This window comes from Haliaeetus albicilla, chromosome 17 (genome assembly GCF_947461875.1).
Source record: "Haliaeetus albicilla chromosome 17, bHalAlb1.1, whole genome shotgun sequence".
Lineage (NCBI taxonomy): Eukaryota > Metazoa > Chordata > Aves > Accipitriformes > Accipitridae > Haliaeetus > Haliaeetus albicilla.
The window spans coordinates 15570010-15592536 of NC_091499.1; the positions used below are offsets into that span (position 1 = coordinate 15570010).

The following is a 22527-nucleotide window of genomic DNA, read 5'->3' on the forward strand; positions in this document are numbered from 1 at the left end:
GATTTTATTTTGAAATTGCCTACAGCTGGAAATCTTAATAACATTTCCAAATAGCTTAAAAAGTATCAGTATCGCCTATCTGCCTGTTTGGTAAGCACTGAGAAGTCTACCCATCTGAGCTGTCCTACATAATAAAGAATCCCTGGTTCCGTGTCAGTCAGCAGCAGCAGATGCCTCAGGAAAAATATGTAAAACATCTTAACCTGTTATTAATTATTAAATAACTTGTCTACAGGATTAAAGTATTTCTCAATTTGGTTCATTTAGTGACCGACTCATATCAAGGTGCGGGAAACTAACCCTTCTTCAGTTGCTACAGCCCTTCCTCCTGCAGCAAGCTTTCCCGCTTTCACTGGTCTAGACATGTCTTCGTTAACTTATCTTGGTATCCCGTATAATTTAACCACATGTGCCCTCTTTTTCCTTGTAAATCTAATCCTTAAATATTCTCCTGAACTCCCTCCCTCATTGTTATGCTGATACAATGCAACACTTCCTTTTATAGTTTAGGTGTACTGTCTTGTACTATTATTACATATATTGTAATATTACATGTACTGTTCTTACAGACAAATAAAACGCAAAGGAGTTGAGAGTTATCTCCCCTTTTCAGTGCCAGCTCTTCATAGAACTCCTCCCCTCTATCTGGCACTATTAAATTAAATGTTCCCAGAGCACTCCGGCATCTGATCAAGCTGGAAACCAGGAGGATTCTATGCCCTTTTAAAAAAAAGAGATCACCATAGCCAGAAACATGAAGTGGGATTCACCTCATTCATTCTGGATGACTGTAGTAGTCACTTCAGGCTGTTTTCACATTTTTAGTCAGAAGAGGGATACAGGCATCTTCAGAGGGCAATCCATCTCTGCACATGGTGACAAGCTTGTGCTACTAACTCAAGAAGCTTATGTTTGGTAACACAAATGCTGCCAGCAGTGTTTATGCAGGTTCTGTTTGGTATCAACATTGGGCAAATGTGAAGGGAGGAAGGAATGTTTTTACGAATTTACACAAGGACCACATGCTTTGTGGAGGATCAAAAGTTTACTCTTCCCTGGATAATACTTCACTAACAAAGAAATGAAATGTAAGACAACAAAGTCTAACCTATGTCTCCAGTTTGGACTTCTAGTGATCCAAAAGCAAGCCTATTCAGGCTACTGCCAAGGATTCATCAAGGAACATCAGTCAGCACTATGACCCACTCCTCTCATTCCATAGCAAAGCTATTCCCTTCCTATCTGCAAGCTCAATATTGCTAGATGATTTCCAGGGCCGCATCACCTTCAGCATTTTTTCTAAGACAAATTATTAACCTCTCTATCTCCTTTAATTTTCAATGGTATCATGAAGGGATATTATTATAAACATTTTAATTTCACTGAGTCTGTGGTGGGTTGACTCTGGCTGGATGCCAGGTGCCCACCAAAGCCACTCTATCACTCCCCTCCTCATCTGGGCAGGGGAGAGAAAATAGAACAAAAGGCTCGTGGGTTGAGATAAGGACAGGGAGAGATCACTCACCAGTTACCATCACAGGCAAAACTAGACATGACTTGGGGAAATTAGCTTAATTTATTACCAATCAAATCAGAGTAGAACAATGAGAAATAAAACCAAACCTTAAAACACCTTCCTCCACCCCTCCCTCCTTCCCAGGCTCAACTTTACTCCCAAATTCTCCACCTCCTCCACCTGAGCAGCACAGAGGGACAAGGAGTGAGGGTTGCGGTCAGTTTATCACACATTGTCTCTGCTAATCCTTCCTCCTCAGGGGCAGGATTCCTCACACTCTTCCCCTGCGTGGGGTTCCTCCCACAGAAGACAGTCCTCCCTCCACAAACTTCTCTGACATGAGTCCTTCCCACAGGCTGCAGTTCTTCATGAACTGCTCCAGCGCGGGTCCCTTCCACGGGCTGCAGTCCTTCAGGCACAGACTGCTCCAGCATGGGCTCCTCTCTCCACGGGTCTGCAGGTCCTGCCAGGAGCCTGCTCCAGCACAGGTGTCTGCAGGGCTGTTTCTCTCCCATATTCTCACTCCTCTCTCTAGCTGCCATTGCTGTTGTGCAGTAACTTTTTACCATCTTAAATACATTATCCCAGAGGCGCTACCACCACTGCTGATGGGCTCGGCCTTGGCCAGCGGCAGATCCATCTTGGAGCCAGCTGGCATTGATTCCATCGAACACAGGGGAAGCTTCTAGTGGCTTCTCACAGAAGCCACCCCTGTAGCCCCCCCAATACCAAAACCTTGCCATGCAAACCCAATACAGAGTCATACAAATTCCACTTTCTAGAGGTCTTCCTGTTTGAATGGGAGGGAATGTCATAATCTTCTATATTATCCTATTATATTTTGAAGATTCTTAAACTCAGCAAGAGTATATTAAGTACATATGTTGAAATTTTGCAAAAATAACAAATTCTGTTAACTTTATTCTACATTTTCCTTTTCTCTCCATTCTCTCCCTTTCATTTTTATTTTACAGTAACTCTTCTAGAGAAAGCCTCAATGTTAATTACAAGTGAGAGCATATACAGAAGCCAAAACTTTTCTTTCTTTGGTCTTTATAAACCTTTCCTTTACTAGTTGTCTTTAATATATTTGTTAGAATAAAATCTGTAACCAACAGCAGAAAGGTTAACACAGCTTTCCAGGATAAATAAGCAAGAATTTTAGCAATGAACTTGAAAATCTCACCCAAAGTTCCACTGAGGTTTATGACTCCACAAACCAAGAACACCGAAGAGGGAAGGAATCTGTAGCATTCTGCAGGGACTGCAAAAGAGCATAAATTCAACAAATAATTCTGGATTTAAAATCATGGAGTACAGAAAATTAGATCCCCAGGGCAGTATCTTTTAGAGCTCTATAAACAATAAGCCAGCAAAGGTAACTTTTGCATTTCTGATTGGTCTTGACAAGGTCTCTCCACCAAGGCTCTAAAAGAAATTAATCTGCCATTAGATAAATGTAAAGCTCTCTCACAGACAATAATCATTTTAGAATAGGAAACAAAAGAAGCAGCAGTTAGTTTTGCAGTTGAAAAAGGTCACCAGAATGATCCTACGAAGAAAATCTATACTGGGGTTCAAGCTCTTCAATCTATAGGGGAGAAGAAAGAAATGTGAAACCATAACATTTGCTATGATGAACATAAACTGTTTTCAGAGCAATTTAATAAAAACAAAGGTCAACTATAAAGAGGTACAGAGGGATCTTATGACAGCTAGTGACTAACAGACTGACAGATAGAATTCAGTGTTGCTAGAGGTAAAGCTATGCACGTATAGAAAAAAGGTTATCTGCACAGTAACAGATGCTAAATCAACGATTACCACCCAGAAGAAAAACAGATCTTCAAGTTTTGATAGTCTGCTTTAGGAAAACATCAGCCAAGTGTTTAAAATTGTTAGCAAAGAAACCAAGAAGAAAAGCAGGACTTATCTACATACACTGTATATTTATATAAACTACCTGCTACAGTATGCATCCACGGCACCTTTTATTTTCAGTACTATGTTCAGTTCTGCTCCATCTGATCTCCATTCAAAAGTGACCAAAAAAAAGTTATCATGGAGGTCTACAGAATTGTTAGTGGCACAGGGAATGTGAATGCTGTCTCTCATAATATAAGAATTGGAAAAGCCAAAGGAATCACAAAATCCCAGAATGGCTGAGGTTGGAAGGGACCTCTAGAGGTCACCTTGTCCAACCCCTCTGCTCAAGCAGGGACACCTAGAGTCAGTTGCCCAGGACCATGCCTAGATGGCTTTTGAGTACCTCCATGGATGGAGACTCCACAACCTCGCTGGGCAACCTGTGCCAGTGCTCAGTCACCCTCACAGTAAAAATTATTTCCTGATGTTCAGGGGGAACCTCTGGTGTTAGAGATTGTGCCCATTGCCTCTGGTCCTGCCACTGGGCACTGCCGAAAAGAACCTGTCCTCTTTGCACTCTCCCTACAGGTATTTATATACATTGATAAGATCCCCCTGAGCCTTCTCTGCTTCAGGCTGAACAGTCCCAGCTCTCTCAGGCTTTCGTCACAGAAGAGACACTCCAGTCTTGTCATCATCTTTGTAGCCCTTCACTGGACTCTATCCAGTACGTGCATGTCTCTCTTGAACTGAGGAGCCCAGAACTGGAAATTATTTCACAATTAATTATGAAAATACGTGCCACAGGATGCTGTGGGTGCCATAGAGCTTCAGTGGATTTAGAAGGCAATTTAGGACATATTTCACATGATCTTTATACAGATGTCCATGTCAGGAAGAGGTGAATCACCCTCATGAAGTGCCTATCTCCCTGTGCTGACTGCAAAGGGTACACAGCCATCTGATTTGAATACAGACATTTTGAGCACATACATGCAGTTACTTGACTAACTTTAAATACATACAACAGAATTTGCTCACTTAGGTTAATTTTACAGCTCTTTAAACATATTTATGCCACACAACTTTACACTCTGCAGTATGAAGTTCAGCAGAGCCCCAGATAACATGTATCATAAAAGCTCTAAAGAGGAAAAACCAAACCAAAACAAACTGCAAATGTTCCAAGGTAAAGAATCAAAGTTTTAGAAAATACTGCTTTATGACAAATTGTCCTTCTAAACAGAAGGAACCAGACAAGGAGAGCAGGAGCAAAAGTGTTCAAAAAGATTGTACTACCCTGCATTTCTCAAGCCAGCAGCATCCAGTATACAGCTACGGACAAAGGACTCACAGGTGTCTATAGACTATTCCTAACAAATCCAGAAAAAGTGACTAAGAAAAATAATCTCATGCTCTATCACCATGCCAGCTCTCTAAGCAAATAGCTACTTCCTGTTTTGTGCTTCCTCCCCTCAGGGTGAAGCCTGTATGCTTTTCTGTACAGTGTTAAGAGAAGAGGAGGAGAATGACCTCATGCAAGCTGCTGCCTGGACCTAGCCAAGTGCTTGAAGTGGGAAGCGAGTGTTAGCCATTTGGCTGTTGCATAAGTCATCAGCCACATCTTCTTTTCAAGAAGGACGAAAGAGTGAGTGGTGATCAGCTGTTGCAAACAAGACGCCTAACCTAATAAGAAGACTGCAGGCTTTGGAACCCAGGTAGAAAGAAACTCTTGAGTGTTGCTCCTGTGTTCGTTGCTTCCTGATGGTTTCCAGGCAGCATCCTTCTCTGTACTGTTTATCACTCTGAGGTATGAAAATCTCTCTGTGCACCGCATACTGAATCTGCATGCTCACACGTGCTTTGGAGTTACACTTATTTAACCTGCAGGCAACTTAGCTATGCTCTTTCTTGGTTATCATCCTCCATAAAAGTGATTGACAATTCAGCCAATAAATTCAAGAGGATCCCTTCTGTAGCAGTGATACATAATTTTTTCCTTTTTTTTTTTTCTCCCTACTTAAAGGGCTTCTGCCATGAACATCCACATTATTATTAAACATGCGCCTCGCCTCCATCCTTCTTCCTACCCTTCCAGCTTCCCAAAAATTATGTAAGGCATCCTTCTTTCTACCCTTCCAACTTCCCCCAAATTATGTACGGATAGAAATACAAGCTGAAAGGGACCAATAAGATAACTTCACAGCAATTTCATTTCAGTCCTCACTTGCTCTTTGAGAAAGACAGATCCTATAATTTCAAAGCCAGAGTCATTGCTAAATGGTAATCACATAGCTTGTAAAAGACAACCATGCTTTGACAGTTTAAATAGGTAAGCTTATTGATGGTCAAAGTACTCAAGCAAGAGGCAGATACCTTTTCGTCACAGCATTCTCACTTTTGGAACATGTATTCTTCCTGATTCTTTTCAGATGCAAAAAAGCTTCACACAATCACTTTTTTTCCATTTCAGTGCTGAAAATTACTGGGTATGCACATTTTCTCTCAAGCAAGGTTCTCACTCATATGCAACTTTCTTTTTATGGAACATAACAGACACAATTATTTCAATGAAGTACACACTTAAAGCTAAATAACACACAAATTTCATTCATCAAATATAATTATTTCTAGAACTATGGCGTCTGTTTTTAACAGCTTTTGAAGCTAAAAGGTTTCTGTTCAAAATTTGGATAGCATGCTCAACCAGAAATAAAAGATTATATCTTTTATTATAGCCAACATCAGTCAAAACCAGTAACTCCAACATAGACAAAAGAAGGAACATAACAGTGCCATAATAACAGTCATGTTTAATGCAGATCAGAACACACTATGAACAGCTGCCAAAATGTTCAATGATTTATTAAATTTATCTGCTAAAAGTAAGTATATTTTATGTAGTGCCCAGCATCAAGATTTGGTCCAGCACATAGAAATCATTCTTATTCAGAACCCTGAAGCTAGCAATGCCTGTTACAGTGATCCTGTTTCTTGGGGATATTTTGACTGGTCACAAATGGGAAGCTTCTGCATGCTTTATAGCTACTATCGATGGTTTTATTTGGAAGGTAAACTTTGGCAAAAACAATTTTTGCAACATAAAAAACATTTTAAAAGCAAAATATTTTTAGGGGAAAAGGATAAAGTCAACAACAAATGTGAAAGCCATGGACTTATTTTGTGTTTAAGAAAATTTATGTGTTGATAGAAAATACTCAAGTATGTGCTCTCTGACAGCCCATTATTGTACAAAGCTGCCCAGGACATACTCCCCTCTCAGTATGAACCAAGCATTGTTTCCTATGCCATTAAGCAGAGGCAGGAACGTATTGCAGTGGAATCCTTTCTGCTAAAGCCAGTGCAAAGCATGAGTCAGAGCACAAATCAGCAGGGACAATGTTCTTACTCACCTAACTGTTCCTCCTAAAAGGAACTAGCAGTTTTCAGTTTTAATACTCATTTACATATCCTAAATTGAAACTAATCAACTACTCTGCATGAGTAGATGACCCATAAAACTATTCACAAGAGGCATTAGTTTAATTTAGGAAATTTTCCTTTTTTCCACTCTACAAACACTACTGTGGCAATTTTCATAGGAAAATATTGTGGCAAACAGCAACCTCTGCTTTGGGTCATTAAGTACAACTAATTGCCCTCTTGAGGATATTTCTTGCTGTCCTTAATTCAGAGAGCCATTAACTGTCAAGAAATGTCAGCCATGGGAATCATTATTACTATTCTAAACCACAAATATGCAAAATGTAAAGAATAACTCTATTTTCTTAGCTCTTGGGAAAAATCATGTTCTCAATTTGTAGATCATGTGAAAGGACTTCCGCAGTTCTAGGTTCATTTCTAGTACTCTCACAATATTCCCCCTGACTTCTAACTTTCCCACTAGTACAAGGGTCATATTAACCATATTAATCTTGAAGAGCTAACTGAATAGTGTAGTACCAAGAACAGTAAACATTGAAAATATTATTGAAAACATAGTATTAATTCATAGTCTCCACCTAGTTATTAACATACAACTAACAAGTTAGAAGCTTTCTAAATGCTTGGCTTCCCAAATTTTAAGTGGACCTTTGGATTATACATGCAATCACTACATGTCAGTTTAACAAAAAAAAAAACCAAATAAAAATTTAAAAAAATAAAAAAGCATACCAATCCAGACAGGCTCCCATGAAGAGCAGGAATCATAAGCCATCTTGTGCTGTTCTGTTCAGCAAAGCATTCCCTTTCCAAATAACCTGTCCAAAAAAAAAAAAAAAAAAAGTTGGTGACATATTTACACTTCAGGCAGAACAAGATCAGAATCGCAAAAGTTTTTCCTGTAAGAGAACTTTACTTTTATTGGGAGAGGTAGAACACGCTGTGTCTCCTGACAAAAGGCAGATCACGTGCTCCTTTCTTGCAGAAGGTATAGACCTTAGACAGGACTAAGACACCTAAGTTTCATCAAGCCAAAGAGATCCTCAGCTATCTCACCTGTGGAGCATAAGAATCTCACCATTTAATAGTAACATTTGCCAGGACTGGAGTAACCTGTTGTTTTCATTCTCATTCAGATGCATTTATTTAATTTGTAGACAAGCATGTGCTGCAGTTAGCTGCCATAAGTCTTACTGGATCTATTAAAATACATGCTTAGCCTTAACCTGATCTTGAGACTCCCAAAGCCTCTCAGAAAAAAAATTTCATTTAAATCCACAGGGTGCTACTGAACATCATAAAGAATCTGAATAAATTTTCCCCAAATGGCAAAGATATCAGTATAACAGTATCAGAAAAACAAGGGCAAGAAAACAGGTCTAGAGAGGAAGACTAAACCATGAAAATTTCAATACAGGATCTCAGCACTTCCTCTACATGCTCTCATACCAATCAATCACCAGCACAATGTTATTATGCCTCAAGTATTTAAAATTATTTCTGTAAACTGGGCCTAACATAGCTAAAAACTGCATATTCCATCATGACATACTTCTTGTTAACTGAGAATATCAATTTTCAGCGTAGCTTTTCCATATACTCTCAGAAGGAAGCCAGAAAATTTCAGCGAGCCTTGAAAGCTGAGTTTATGTCACACTAAAAGATCCCAGTGACCCAATTTATTTATAAATGTTTATATATAAAAATCAAAAGAACAAAGACATGGGACACAGACACTTTTACATGCTAGTTTTCAAAAGGCTACACAATTTTAATTTCTGCCAGAAGAAGCTTTTGGAACATCTGTAAATCACCTCCACACTGGAGCAAAAGATGTCAGGATCCTTCAGGAACAAGTTTTTAAATAAATGCTGTACACGAAGGTGAAGAACAAACCAGCCATTGAGTTTACAATGACTTTCTACAAGGGAAGCAATAAAAACAAACTGTACTTTAAGACCACTCATAATCTCCTGGTTCCTCCAACCATTCAAGTGCTGAGTTTCTGTATCTGCAACCAACTTAACTTCAAACACCCAAAACGTAAGGCCTGATTTGCCAGACTGGCGCCTGCTGAGAAAACTGCCTTCTGCAGACCAAACCCATTATCTAGCCTCAATGGAACTCAGTGTCTGAAAGATTTTTCTGATAATCTATTAATACAAATTGTTTCCCATTAGCACAAAAATTTGATCTGTACATTTATTCCAGAGAACAAGGTGGGAAGGAAAAACACAAGTCCCAGATTTAGTTATGTATAAAAGAGATAAAATATAGCCATTAGTTATAGACTTTAACCACTTGGTTTGTTCCCTCTTTAGCAAGATAAGTATTATAAACTGTTAATTTTCCCTCTTAGGCTTTCTGAAGTGTCAAAGAAGCGACTAGGCTTGCAAGCAGGCAGAAGACTGCCAGGAACTGAACTTGGACAGATTAAATACAGCAACAACCTGTCAGATCTTCCCACAAGACAAGCACATTCTCTAACATAAGAACCTTTTCTTCTCTCTACTTACGTGTTTACAGAAAGTATTTCCAACTTTTAATGAAACTATCTTTAAAATCAATTTAGAAAAGCATCCAAAACACCACCAGAAACTAGAAAGTTCTTCCACTTCAAGCCTCCAAGAAGGAAAAAAAAATAAAAGCACTTTTCCAAAGTAAATCTGGATAATTTTACTAAATTTGAGTACCTTGCAGAGCTTGCTCTTAACTGGGTAAAACTGCTTTGGGTAGTTTTCTGTTGGCAATCAGGGGTTAACACTGTTTCCAAACTACATTCCTCCCCCCCCCCCCCCCCCCCCCCCCAATAAATGATTAGTCAGGTTTTTTTGTAAGAACAGAGGAGGAAAGCTCTGTAACCCTTCATGATCCTGCAATGAAATTTGAATGCAAGGATTCCTGTACCTGCAAAGAGCTCTACTTATGGAACTACAGCCTTGATGATACCAACATTTAGAGCTGGCAGAGCTACTGAAAGGGTAGTCCTGATCTCTTCCTCATTCACTCACTCACTCCTGAACCCAGCTCCACAATCCTGAAGCAGAAGGATTGATCTGGACAAAAACAGACCCTGGCAAGCAAATCTAAAAGCTTTACATTTTTGGCCTGAAGCTGTGAGATGTTGGGGTACACAGATCAAGGCATAAGATCTACATTTGGCTTCTATATACTAAGAGGTATTTATATTCAAGGCTGCTTTGCCATAAGCGAGAACATTGCAAAACTTGTAATTACTGATGATCTTGGAGGAATTTGCATCTTATTAGGTCTATTTCGATTCCCCAAACCAGCAACTGTCATTTCCAAAGAACTGAAATAGCAGAACTAAAAATCACAGAGATCTTAAACACCATTAAACTTAAAAACATTTCCCACAAGCGTTCAGATTATGTTAAAGACTTAGCAACAGGCTAGAGAAGGTCTTAAAAATATTCTGAAATGTTTTCAATATACCATTGCTTTTCAAATTAGTCATAACTTTTGTTGTGTACTTTACTGACAGCTCTCTACAACTAGTTGCACCTAGTCCACAGCCATTTTTAAGCAAGTTTTCTTCACATTTTCTTGGGATATTAAGTCAAACCATGGGAAAAAATGAACTGAAATACTGAAAGCTTCCTTTCTCCACCAAAAAGTCAGTCTATCAGAGATAACAGGCAAGTAGAAAAGCCTGCTTTAAGTCAGAAAGCTTTAATAGAGTTGTCCTAAGGCTATTTTGGCTTTTCAACTAGAGCAACTTCTCCAGTATATTCTCTGAATGGAAGATTGAGTTCTGTAAAGATGTTTCACCTTCATATACCATAAGGTAAAGATCTAAAGGCTCCTTGTATTATATCACTCTTACCTCTTTTGTAGCACCCCAGTACAGCTGACACACTACTGCACTGCTTTCTGCTAAAAACAGGGGAAGATGGATTTTCCTATTCATCAGTAGTTTTGACAACAGCTGTTAGCACACTATCTTCTACCAAAATGCAAGGGCTTAAAAAATTCATCCTATAAAAATGGTAACCCCATCATCACCAGCATACTATATTGATGGAATTTATTAAGCTGCCTCTCCCACAAAAACATACCTGTTTTTTGAAACAAAATTGATTTTAAGAAAAATTCATCTTTTTATAAAAAGATGCAGGGATGCTAATGGAAAAGTGATTAAAATGACCAAATTCCTACTCTTTTCACACAGTGTGCTGCCCACAATAGGTTCCTGGGATGTGGTTTAGTTTCCAGAGCAAAGTGATTAGCCCTGATTCTGCCTTTCACACAGGTATTCAGCTACAGCCAAATTCTGCTGCTGCCCAAGAGCTTTGCGGCTGTACAGATGTTATGGATCTTACTTCTTGGCACTTGGTTCACAGAAAAGAGGTGCTGGTAGCAAGTTAAATGAGGTGACTATTTCAGCAACAGAAATGGTGCTGCTTGCAGCATCCTGCTCTGAGACTACTTAAAGGCTGCAAGGGTAGGATTTAGCTGAGAACTAAACATAGATTTAGTTTATATACATATTTATGTATTTATATTATACACTTTTCTTCTTATACACATACACACATGTGCATGTGTATGTATATGTGTGTATCTTTTCAATACTTATTAGCACCTCTATTGAGCCAACACCAAAATGCTTAGTGCAACAAAATACTCTAACAGTTGTTTGTGTTCCTTTGATTTTTCTCCAGATTTGCCCTATATTTTGTTGTTAGTCTAAATAAGTCTATTAATAATCAGCTACATGTTACAATAGTAACTTACTTTTCGTAACATAGAAACAGAGACTAAATAAACTAACTACTCCTTAATAGTTATCCATGTCATCTAATTGTTTTAATAGCTTCAGAATTATTTTTGTCTCATGCCAGACAATGGGAATAACACTTTCAAGATAGCAATTGTTTCTGAGGAACAATCCTAGTTAGAAATCTATTCATACTAGAGATTAAAAAAGATCGTTAAACTGAGAGTTCCCATTTGGATAACTCTCAGGGTGAGATGACATATTACAGACGTTCAGACCCTATGCAAAACAAGCACTAAATTTCTGAACAGAAATGACAGGCAGGGCTTGGAACATGCATCACGAACAGATTAAAAAATTGATTCAATTTACAAGCAAAAAATCTTTAAATGAGTCAATCTGGTGATTTTTAAAGCACGCTTTTGTTTTAATGTAATACAAGTAATCACTATTTCAATTTTTTCTGATTTTTTTTTTATAACAATGCAAAGCAAACAAATACGTGCATCAACTGAAGGATACAAATCCTTTGTAGGAACAATCTTTTTAAGCACCTTATAACTCCTTGTTACAAATAACCTGACAGTTAATTGAAGAGATTTTGCACTACTCAGGGGTTTTGAGCTACTTGGGAACTGTTAAACAAGTGGTAGCCAAATCAGATGTCTCGCATGCATAGAGTTACAGCAGTTCCCAGTTCACAAACCTTGTATTTAAGAAAAGCTTGTTTTCGTGGAAAAGCTCCTTCAGTAATAAAAGTGAGGGATTTTCACACTATTTTTTTACTTATTTAATTAATGTTTACTTAATTAATATTAAAAAAAAAACCAAACAAAAAACCTACCAAAAAATGCCATCCCACTGTCCCATCCCACCCCCCCAAAACCAACCAACCTAAAAATCCCAAACCTACAAACAGAAGTATTACCTTACCAGGAAGAAGTCACCCATTAACTTATGTTGTCTTCCACTTCGGTAGCTCAAGTTCGTATTTCCCTACTTAACCGAAAGCTGTTTAAGTATGGTCAATTCACTCGTTTTGCAAATAATATCAAAGTGTTTCTTCAGTTACAGAGAAGTTTATTTGGTCTCAATTTCAATATGAAACTGATCCTAAGAAAATACTGTATGGAGTTGATCAACTTGCATGCAGGATAACTCTAAACAGAACAATAAAAATAATACGCAATTTCTAATTCGATTGCAACTACTCAGCAACCACTGAAAAATTCAGACCAAGAGACTTGTATCAATTTTTTAAAACACTGAAACACACAAAAGTCAGTAACAACTCAAAGTTATGGGCGAGATTTATAGGAAAACAACTGTAATGACATCCACCATGAGAGATCAGAAAACAAAACCCTTGCCTCTGTGCTCTCTATAAATCTCTTTATAAATCCTAAAATATTGTTAATGTTAAAATTAACATTATTCAGTACAAGACATCAAAAAGAACACATACAAAATCAGAAGTGATGCTTCTCCTGGCTGAAAAGACCAGAAACAGTTCTCTCCAATGTACATTAAATAACAGTTTAAACACTGCATGTTGAAGAGTTTTAACACTGCTGGAACAATGACTCATTTTCCAGAATGTGTTTTACTGAAAACAGTTTCATTTCAATTCAGAAAACATAGAATGGCAATTCTACCGACCACCTGTATATACTTTAAATCCTTCCTCAGCCTTCCATTTCATATTTAGCTCACAAACTATCTTTGCTTGCCAAGTTCTTACCATTTTCAGCCTTACAAAGACCTTTCCAGATCTCCTTTTTGTTACACAAGTAGCTAAGTTTCTAAAGCTCTACAGACTCAACCATTGCCTGTTCTCCTCCCAGCCCACTTTTATTCTTTTTCTTCTTAAGCAAACATAGTCTGTGAAGTGAAACTCATGCATATTCAGTCCATGTCAGTCGTCAGTCTCATTTTGAGTAGACATGCCCCATAAATAATATGTCTGAATAAAGTTACAACCACTTGCCCGTATGCTTGAATTTACACCCTTGTATGCATGGGATACAACTTCAAAACAGCAAAGCAGACTCTTGCATTAGGTTTTTATGTTGCCCTTCACTATACATCTATCTGCTATCACCAGGTTCTTTTGGAAGGGGCTGCAATACTAAATATATCTTATCTAGATAGTCTAGTCATTCCTTTTATCTTAAATCACAACTCGCACAAGGCTGAGAACATGGATACCATTACCTTCTCTAGTATTTCAGTTTCCAAGCCCATCAAGCTGTAAAGAAGGGACTTTAACTGCAGGAACACAAGGTACTTAAAAGTAAAGCAAGCAATGAGAAATAAGCGTGTTACTTTACCTCTTAAGTTGGAGACCTTGGTAAGTGGGAGGGGGAGGATCCATATCCTGTCTATATGCTTTTAAAAGTCTGAGGTCTGCAAGTATTTCAGGCTATTCAGAACTCTTCCTGCCTTTCCCTTGTCCAGTCAGTCCATCTTACCAACAGCAGTGATTGCTGTCTGTGCTCTGGGTTCAGCTTACTTAGTCAAGTCTTTATCCCTACAGCCACATGCTTAGCTAGAATGGCTTAGCTATGCTTGCCCTTCTCTGTGGGAAGAAAAAAAAAAATTCTGCTGAATCAGTCAATAACCTTGGTTTGGAAACCTAATACATTTTCAGCAAAAGCATTAGCAAAAAGAGCCAAGGTCTCTTCTTGGGCAGAGCAACTATCAAAAACACAGTTCAACTCACTTGCTCTAAGCAACTTCATGTATGTTAATCAAACAGGTATAATATAGATATTAAACAGCTTATACATTAAGTTCAAAATCTGTAACTTCTCCAGGTCCATAATAGCTCTATTCTTTCCATGTACTTTGAAGAATCTCAGCTTACTTCCTAGTCCCTGTTTTTCAGTAGGACCATACTGCTGCCAGGTCTTTGTTACACAGTTACCCATCCACTGAGCAGTAGTTTTAATGATTATTTTAGAATCTGTTTTACTGTACAGCTTTTGTCCGTTTTCTAATTTTAACAGCAAATTTTTGTTCAGTGACCCACACACCAGGTGGTCTGAGTGGGAAGTTAAGGTATCTTTTGTAAATACTAACAAAGCAATGAAAATCAACGAACCATAAAATACAGGAAATTAACTTCTCATCGCATCATCAATTTATCTACCCACCTAAATGAGTTTAAAATACCAGCTTCAAGCAGTCTGATGTTCTAGGGACACTCAGCTGCCACTTCATTTATAGTCTGTTTCCTTAGCAACGCTATAATCCATCTGGTTGCAGAAAGCTAAATTCCCAAACCATATCCTCCTGTACACCGGAAATAGGCTCAAAAACATTTATATTTTAAACAGCATACAGTCATCATGATTAGTGAGCGTATAAATGAATCTGGAAAGGCAATAATGTTCTTAACACACAGGCGCGCGCAAACTCTCCCTGCTCTAGCTTGAATAAGTGATTCACACACTGAGAACGGCACACAGCCTTTCAACTTCTAGGTGTTAAAACAGCATCTCTTTCCTGACATTGCAGTCCTAAGCAAAGCTGAAGACCTAAGTCCTGGCTCTGAGGAGATCTTGTGTATCATCTTCCACCAAGAGTTTCAGAAATGAAAACATTTCTTTCATCTTTGTTCCACCACAGCCACCTGAAGGAGCCTTCAGAACTGTACAAGGTCAACCTGTTCTCTTAAGACTTCTCTAAGAGAAGTAATTTCAAAGACCTGGGATGTAATGCTATGGCAGTCAAAAAAACCCAATAAAAGTTAACCACATTACAAAGTAGAGCCACTTGTCTTAAAAATACTTACTCTTCAGGTTTTGCATCTAAAACTATAAATATCATCTGTAGAAACTAATATAAAAAAAACAGTCCCCAACAGCAACATTTAAACATCATTAAGAGCATAAAAATCACAAATTCAAAATATTCGGGAAAGCCAGTTCAGAGACTGGAGGGTAACAAGCAATTGCCCAACGCTGTAGCCAAGCTAAGATGAAACTGGGTAATATCAGGCCGTCTACCACCAGGATGAACGGATATGACTTAAAATAACAGAATGCATCTTAACCGTACACCATTTTACATGAATTTGGCAACTCCAACCTGGCAAAAGGAAATTTAGTTCTTATCTAACAGGCAAACTAACCAGTTATGTGGAGCAGAACCACCTCCTTTTTGCCTACACCTCAAAGACTCATCAACAACAAGCCAGTCTTTAATCTACAGAATCATTTTGCCATGCAGTGAACCATTTCAGTGATAAACCTGCATAGCTTTGCCTGACTCTACTGTACAGTGGTGGCATACAAGTCCATATTGCCTGACCTGCTGACAGCAACTGAAGAGAGATTTGAGCTTTCATCAATCAGGGGTCTCTTCAGGCGAGGTACCGAGTGGTGTTTCTCACTGCTGTTCATTGGCTAGCATCCCTCTAGAAGTACTTAATAAAGTAGCACTTACTCTGGAGACCTCAAACAAGTCCCACGTGACTGTTGACTACAACCAATGTTTCTCAGATGCTTTGATGGTGGCTGGTTCCAAAAAAGAAGCAGGCTGACTATATCAGACAGAAGCAATGACAGTTCTTCATGTCTTCTCTCCCAGGTGAGGGAAGAAATGGGTCAAAGTCACAAATATTAGTCTAAAATCACTTATATATTCAACTATATGTATGTTATATGAGTGACCACAGCAAGTTGTCAGGAAACAGGCTTTTAATTAACTGATACATACAGTCGATTACATATATTTTGGAAAACATTTTCAAAGAATGAGTTTAATCTTTTTCATGATGTAGATGACAGCTCTTTGAAATACTTAGAACACAGTGATATCGCAGACTCCAGACTGGCTGTGTAGTGAACTGGGTAGGCCTTTTGGAAATGTCTGGCAACTTTAGTAAGTGCTCATCAATACGAAGCCCCAACTTAAGACCTTAAGGAAGTCTGCTTCCTTATTAGCATCTGTTTTTCCCCCCACACACACATTTTATTCCTTAGTTTCAACACAGCTTTGAGGTAATCCCATAAGTTTACTCAGCAGTCAGACAGAATATGCATTTCTGGAAAGCAAATTCATCTAAACCATTTCAGATACCTATTCTAATTACCTTGTTTCTTAACAGTACTGTATGTGAACTCTACACCTCTTACATATCTACGTCGTTCTGCATACATCTGTACTGCCTGAACAACTGACTAGGATGTATGCTTCTATACAAGAGCTGCATAATGCTCAAGAGGTACATTCCACAATTCTGTTTTCAGAAAACTATAGAAATTGCCCTGTCAATGGCTGACACCAGCCTACCTCAGGAGTGATTCACCAGGCCACCCCTTCCTGGAGTTAGGACACTGGGATCCTCAGCGTGCTCTGGAGTTTGCCAGGAGCCCATGAAACACCATAATGGAATCGAAATCATCCATCTTCCTCACCGCTTTAGAAGTGCGAAATCTTGGAAGACCACCGAAGTGACTGGTCAGTCCCTGAGCCAATGCCTAATTCATATTAATTTATATTGGCATCAAGAAATGAAGAATCTGATTATTCAAATAGCTGCATACGCAGGAACAGAGATAGACTTTGAAAACAGTGGGGAAACCAAAGAGAATATACAGGGGCTATTACATTTTCAGTCTTGCTGATGATAGCTCGAAGTGTATCACCATATTGCCAGTGTACCGTGGAGACGCTTTTTCAAGTCTATCATTTGCGGTGGCCTTGAAAACACACATTTAATCCAGTCCATTTGGTTCTAGCAGTTTAACAGCAGAAGTGCTATTACCTGAGATTTCATGCTTTGATTTGATATTTCCAGAAAAGATAAATGCAGTCAGAACTTGCCTTCTTATCAAAATGAAGGGAACAGGGAGGAAAAAGACTCTTAACTTCAGTCAACAAATGCACTCAGCCTTGTCGCTATCCTCATAATAAATGCAATGGAAATTTCTTATGGCAGATGCAGATGTCCCAATATACCAGTAAAGCATAGTACAACCTCTCCCTGTTATAAATACTCTGAACATGCCTTTATGAGTCAGTATTAAATATTGCCAAATTTCTTTCAAATGTCACCTCCTTATCATAAATGACACACTTGGAGCCTGAGCAGACATGCTGAATGAATTCAGTAGTGTGAAGGACGGAATTAACTTCTCAGGTCTACCAACTCATGAACTCTTCAAATCAGAAATAAGGCAAGAGGTGGGAGGCCCCACTGCTACTCAGCTGATTTTCCTCCAAAAATAAACAGGCAGTTCGTCTCCAGGCCAAACACAAATTTTTCCAGAGTACTCAATACAAGCATACAAAGGTCTGGGGTACCAGTATGCATGTATGCATTTCTGAGAGAACGGAAGCGCAAACATAACACACATATTCCTTCAACGTTTCACAGCATGTCTTTGGCTAGATGTGGGAAGTTTGGGTTTTGGTTTGGAGATTTTTTACTTTGTTTCTTAAAATCATTTCGGTAGTAAGATGAAGCACAGGAAATTTGGATACAAATACAATTTGAAATCACTATCTGCACTTTGGAGTTTATATATGCAACAGCGTATACACATACAGTTAGTGATACAGGAGTCAAAATATCATGAATACATTATGTGCGTGTATTTCTAAACATATCCACAAATATCATGTAAGACTCCAGAAAAATGTCTAAAGAAAATTCAGAAGTGACAACTGACAGAAGAGCCTAAATCAAAATGATCAAGTAATAAAAGGCTTGTTGGAGTATTATCTACTGAAGATAAGAACTTAATCAACATATAATATCATGTGTTTTCAAATTACTTTTCAAGTCTTTGACATAAAAAAGTCATCTCTATTTTTCACAAGATATCATACTCTCCTATCATTACACACAATGAACCCTGTACAATCCTTTGAAAGGGATAATTTCATGAATTACACTACTGATGCAGAAAACTTGTAGCAACAGCCACTTCTAAGTAGTATCAGGTTTTGAAGTTTTAAGACAGCTTTAGAACAGCAGGATTATTATTTCACAATTTGCATTAAAAATACACATTTTTTTTCTCCTGCTTTGTTGCAAAGTTTTCACCTTGTGCCCAAAGCAACCCAAACTGAACACCTCTTGTTTGTGAACTTTTTTTCTACCATTTTTTCCCCTTCTCCTGTTTTCAAAATGAGAAGATAGCTTGCACAAGATAGTGAGGTAATGAAGATAATTTAATGTTCCTGAAGAACTGAGATATTATAAGGACAAACACCACCACAGAAGAAACACATGTTAAAGTTAATTATTAAGCATTCAGAATGGGTTGTAAATAAGGCATGTGACCATATATTGAATAATGACAAGAAAATAAAAGGACTGCAAAGATGCTCACTGAGGATTAATCTTGCTTAAATGTAGCTGCCCTAAAAGCTGGATAGGAAGGCTAAAAGAGCCATTGAGACAAAGACACTGAGCAAGTAATTCAGCCATAGGTGGGATAAACCACTCTCTGGACAAGCTTGTTTTTCTCCACTGACTGTGCCTGGAAGGCTAGTTGAGACTTCCTCAGTGTCACCATAGTGCTCTGCAGATTATTTCTAACAGATCCCTGAAAGGTAGCCTATTGTCAGTGGGTTTAAATTTGCTATGCAGGGGTCCATACACCTAATGAGGTTGAAAGAAATCAAGGGACAAGATAGCTAGCTTTCAGAAGCTCAAATTGAAGACACAGATTTACCTCCTAAACCACCAGCATCCATTCACTGCACATAATGAGGCAGGCACCTGCTGGAAAAATACAATGCATGCTCATGTGGGAGAAAGAAAGGAGACATTTCAAACATCTCATCTGTTTCAAAAAGCAAGGCTAGCAAAAAATTTTCATTTTGCCCACATAAGAAAAAAAAAGTAATTCAACTTATTTGATCAGCATGCTATTGAGTAAGGTCTGCAAGACTGGCTGGAAAAGGATTGGTTTTTATGTGTTTGGCAAAAGTAATATATATTCCTGACAGAGAGCATGTTACTAAGCTCCTGAAAGAAATCTGTTGTTTTTAATGAGCACAAGAACCAGATTCTTCTTGGAGGTTCACAGCAAAGGATGAGGGACAATACACACATGCTACAGTGTGGGTAACTTCAATTAGGCGTTAGGAAAAAAAGATTTATAGTGAGAGTGGTCAAACAATGCAACAGGTTACTCACAGAGATTGAAGAATCTCTGTCCTTAGCAATGTTCAAAACTCAAGCGGACATGATCCTGAGCAATCTCATCTAACTTTCAATCTGGCTCAGCACTGAGCAGAGTGGCGGCCCGCATGACCTCCTGAGGTCTCTTCCAATCTCAATTATTCTATAGTTCTATGCTCCACCCTCAGTCCACTTAGGCTATAACAGCGATTATTCCTTCACCACAGCCTGTTAAATCTGAGCACTGGATCTGAAAGACTGTTTCCTGTTTGCTTTCTTGACCTGATCTTCTTGGCCAGCTGACCTGACCCATGCAACTAGAGGGCTGCAAACTAGATTAGGATAAAATATTCTAACTGGCCAACTAAAGTGACTAGCAACTAGAAACTATATACTAAATGAACCAAGAGAAGGATCTGGCAGAATAACGCAGGCAACAGCTGGGCAACACAATGGCCCAGAAGAAACAGGTCAGTAAGAGTAAAATATTGCAGGGAAAACAACATTAAAGTCACCAGACAGCATTGTCCTGCGGACAACAGAATGGAAAGTAAGCCTCAAAGTTTCACCATCATCCTTAAGTCAGCTATATTATATTATATAAAGATTATGACGTAATGTGGGTCATTTCATAATCCATGTATAAACCATGCTATTTCCCTTCATTGTCAATCCACATATGGATCATGACCTACTGCTACAGCTCGGACAGTTACAGCCTGAACTAGCATTTAGAGGTTCTAACTCTGCTAAGGATGTAAGAAGTGATCAAAGATACCACAGAAAAAGAAATACTCCTTTTGCTCCCATTTGCTTCAGGGATAAAAAAAAAGCACTGGTAAAATTACACAGCCAAAAACTATTGTTAAAAAATGAATGCTATTAGGGTTTGAAAGTCAAGCGCTGAAGACTTGAGAAGTAGCAGTTATAGAACTGTAATTAAATTCTATGACAGGCGTTAACTACATGGCTAAATACTACTTATCCACACAGAATCCAGTTTCCTTTAGAAGGCCCTGTGCTCACCAAGATGAACAACTGTTCAAAACCTTGCTTTCTCCACAATTATTGTGTGTCACCATGTCATATTTAATCAACACAATTCAAACCTTGCCTTAGTAACTCCAAGGAGAAAATCAAGGAAGAGATGCAAAAATCATAACCATCCACTAATTTTGGTTGCCCAATTTGAGGTGCTAAGTGCTCTGAAAAAAAACGGATCCTAGATAGTATAAAGCACAGCTCCCAAAGGCCACATCATCACCACTTCAAAGCTTTAAATTTCTAAACACTTCTGTGCTTATGTGGTCTTAACAATATTTTTTTTAAACACAGCTTGTGTATAATATACATCTAGATTGAGGTAAATTAGGTTACAGTTATGCAAGAGATTTCTCTAAGCGCCATTCGAACCAGTGGGAGTCCTCAGACACTTCAACATGTGCCTAAGCATAAATACTGAATCAGTGCTTTTACACAGAGGCAGAAGAAAAGGACAGCCCACCTTTCTCCTAAAGTACACGTTGAAATGTCTCAATGTTAAGATTTGTATTTTATGAAATTTCATTCAAATGAAATTGACTGGAATTTCACTGAGACAAGCTGCTTGTTTGGGAAAGTACTTCAAAGCATTTACCAAGTCCTGTCGCATATGTAAGGTTTAGGTAAGTATCTAAGCGTTAACCTCAACTGGAAATGAGGTGACTAAACAATTTTCCTATTTAAGTTCAAACTGCGCTACTAGCTAAGTTAGCAAAATAACAGCTACCAGCAAATATAGAGAAAAAATACACCATTCTATTAAAGTATTTTATATGTCTATGAGAGGGAGTGCGACCTGACAGATCAGTTTTCAGTCTGAGATTCTACTTCTGGATCCTACAACTAGGATTCCTTAGATATTCCTTCGGCACTTCCTCTTGCCTCACTTTCCTCATTTGTAACAATTAAGCCTGACATCCGTTAGAATTGCTTTGAAATTTATTTATGAGACTATTATGTGAGATTAACTACACGTATCGATACTCAAAAAGCAAGCACAGCATAAAATATAATGCACACTCACCATTACGTTATTGAAACAAACAGTGAGATACTGCAAAAACATGAACCAAAACGCACACTCACAGAAATGTTATGAAGCATACAGACTTTGTTCATAATTTCAGCGGCAAAAAAGACAGCAAGCATGATGAGACTCCACAATGATTTATTTTAAACATCTATTCTAATAATTTGAACAGGCTAGTAATCTCTCCAGGCATCTAGAAGTAAATAATCTTCAGAGTGTTAAAAAAAAACAAAAAAAAGAACAACAAAAAAACTTGCTCTGCCCAACTTGTTACTTGTAACAAAATAATTAGGAAAGTAGCAAAATAGCATGACAATGCAGGCCATGGACTGTTCGCATCAAGCCCTCAGGACTGCTTACAGACATGCATTGCTCTGGGAGTACATTCCCAGACAAGCAGATCAAGTCATGTAAACCTTTCCCTGATCCTATTTACCCCTCCCTTATGGGCAAGTGGGAGAGCCGCCAAGCCTTCACCTACTCCCTCTTCACCCACCAGTACAAGTGGAGAAGAAAGCAGCTCTGGCAGTTCTAAGCAGCTGACTATGAAAAGTAGCATTTTATAGTGCCAGAGATCCTCAATGCAGGGAAATTAGATCACTGTGATTGAGCACAGAGTTAAGAGAGGATACTTACAGCGTTACTGACAGACTGTCCACAATAGTAAATCAAGCAATGCCAGGAACCATTCCCGGGCAATGGAACTTACTCAGTCACGCAGACCGCTGAACTGCTACAGACCAGCA

At 38.5% G+C, this 22527-nt stretch overlaps 1 protein-coding gene across 3 annotated transcripts in view; it reads right to left on the reverse strand.

Moving 5' to 3' along the window:
* GPR63 (G protein-coupled receptor 63) overlaps window positions 1-22527 on the reverse strand; it is a 377175-nt gene that overhangs the window by 352143 nt on the left and 2505 nt on the right. For 2 of the 3 annotated variants that reach the window (XR_011328428.1, XM_069804901.1), the window contains exons 2-3: window positions 7559-7644; window positions 2703-2780 (exon numbers count right to left, since the gene is read on the reverse strand). The gene's annotated coding sequence lies outside the window, so the exon portion shown is untranslated. The remainder of the gene's footprint in view (window positions 1-2702; window positions 2781-7558; window positions 7645-22527) is intronic. The other variant, XM_069804902.1, reaches the window with a different exon arrangement.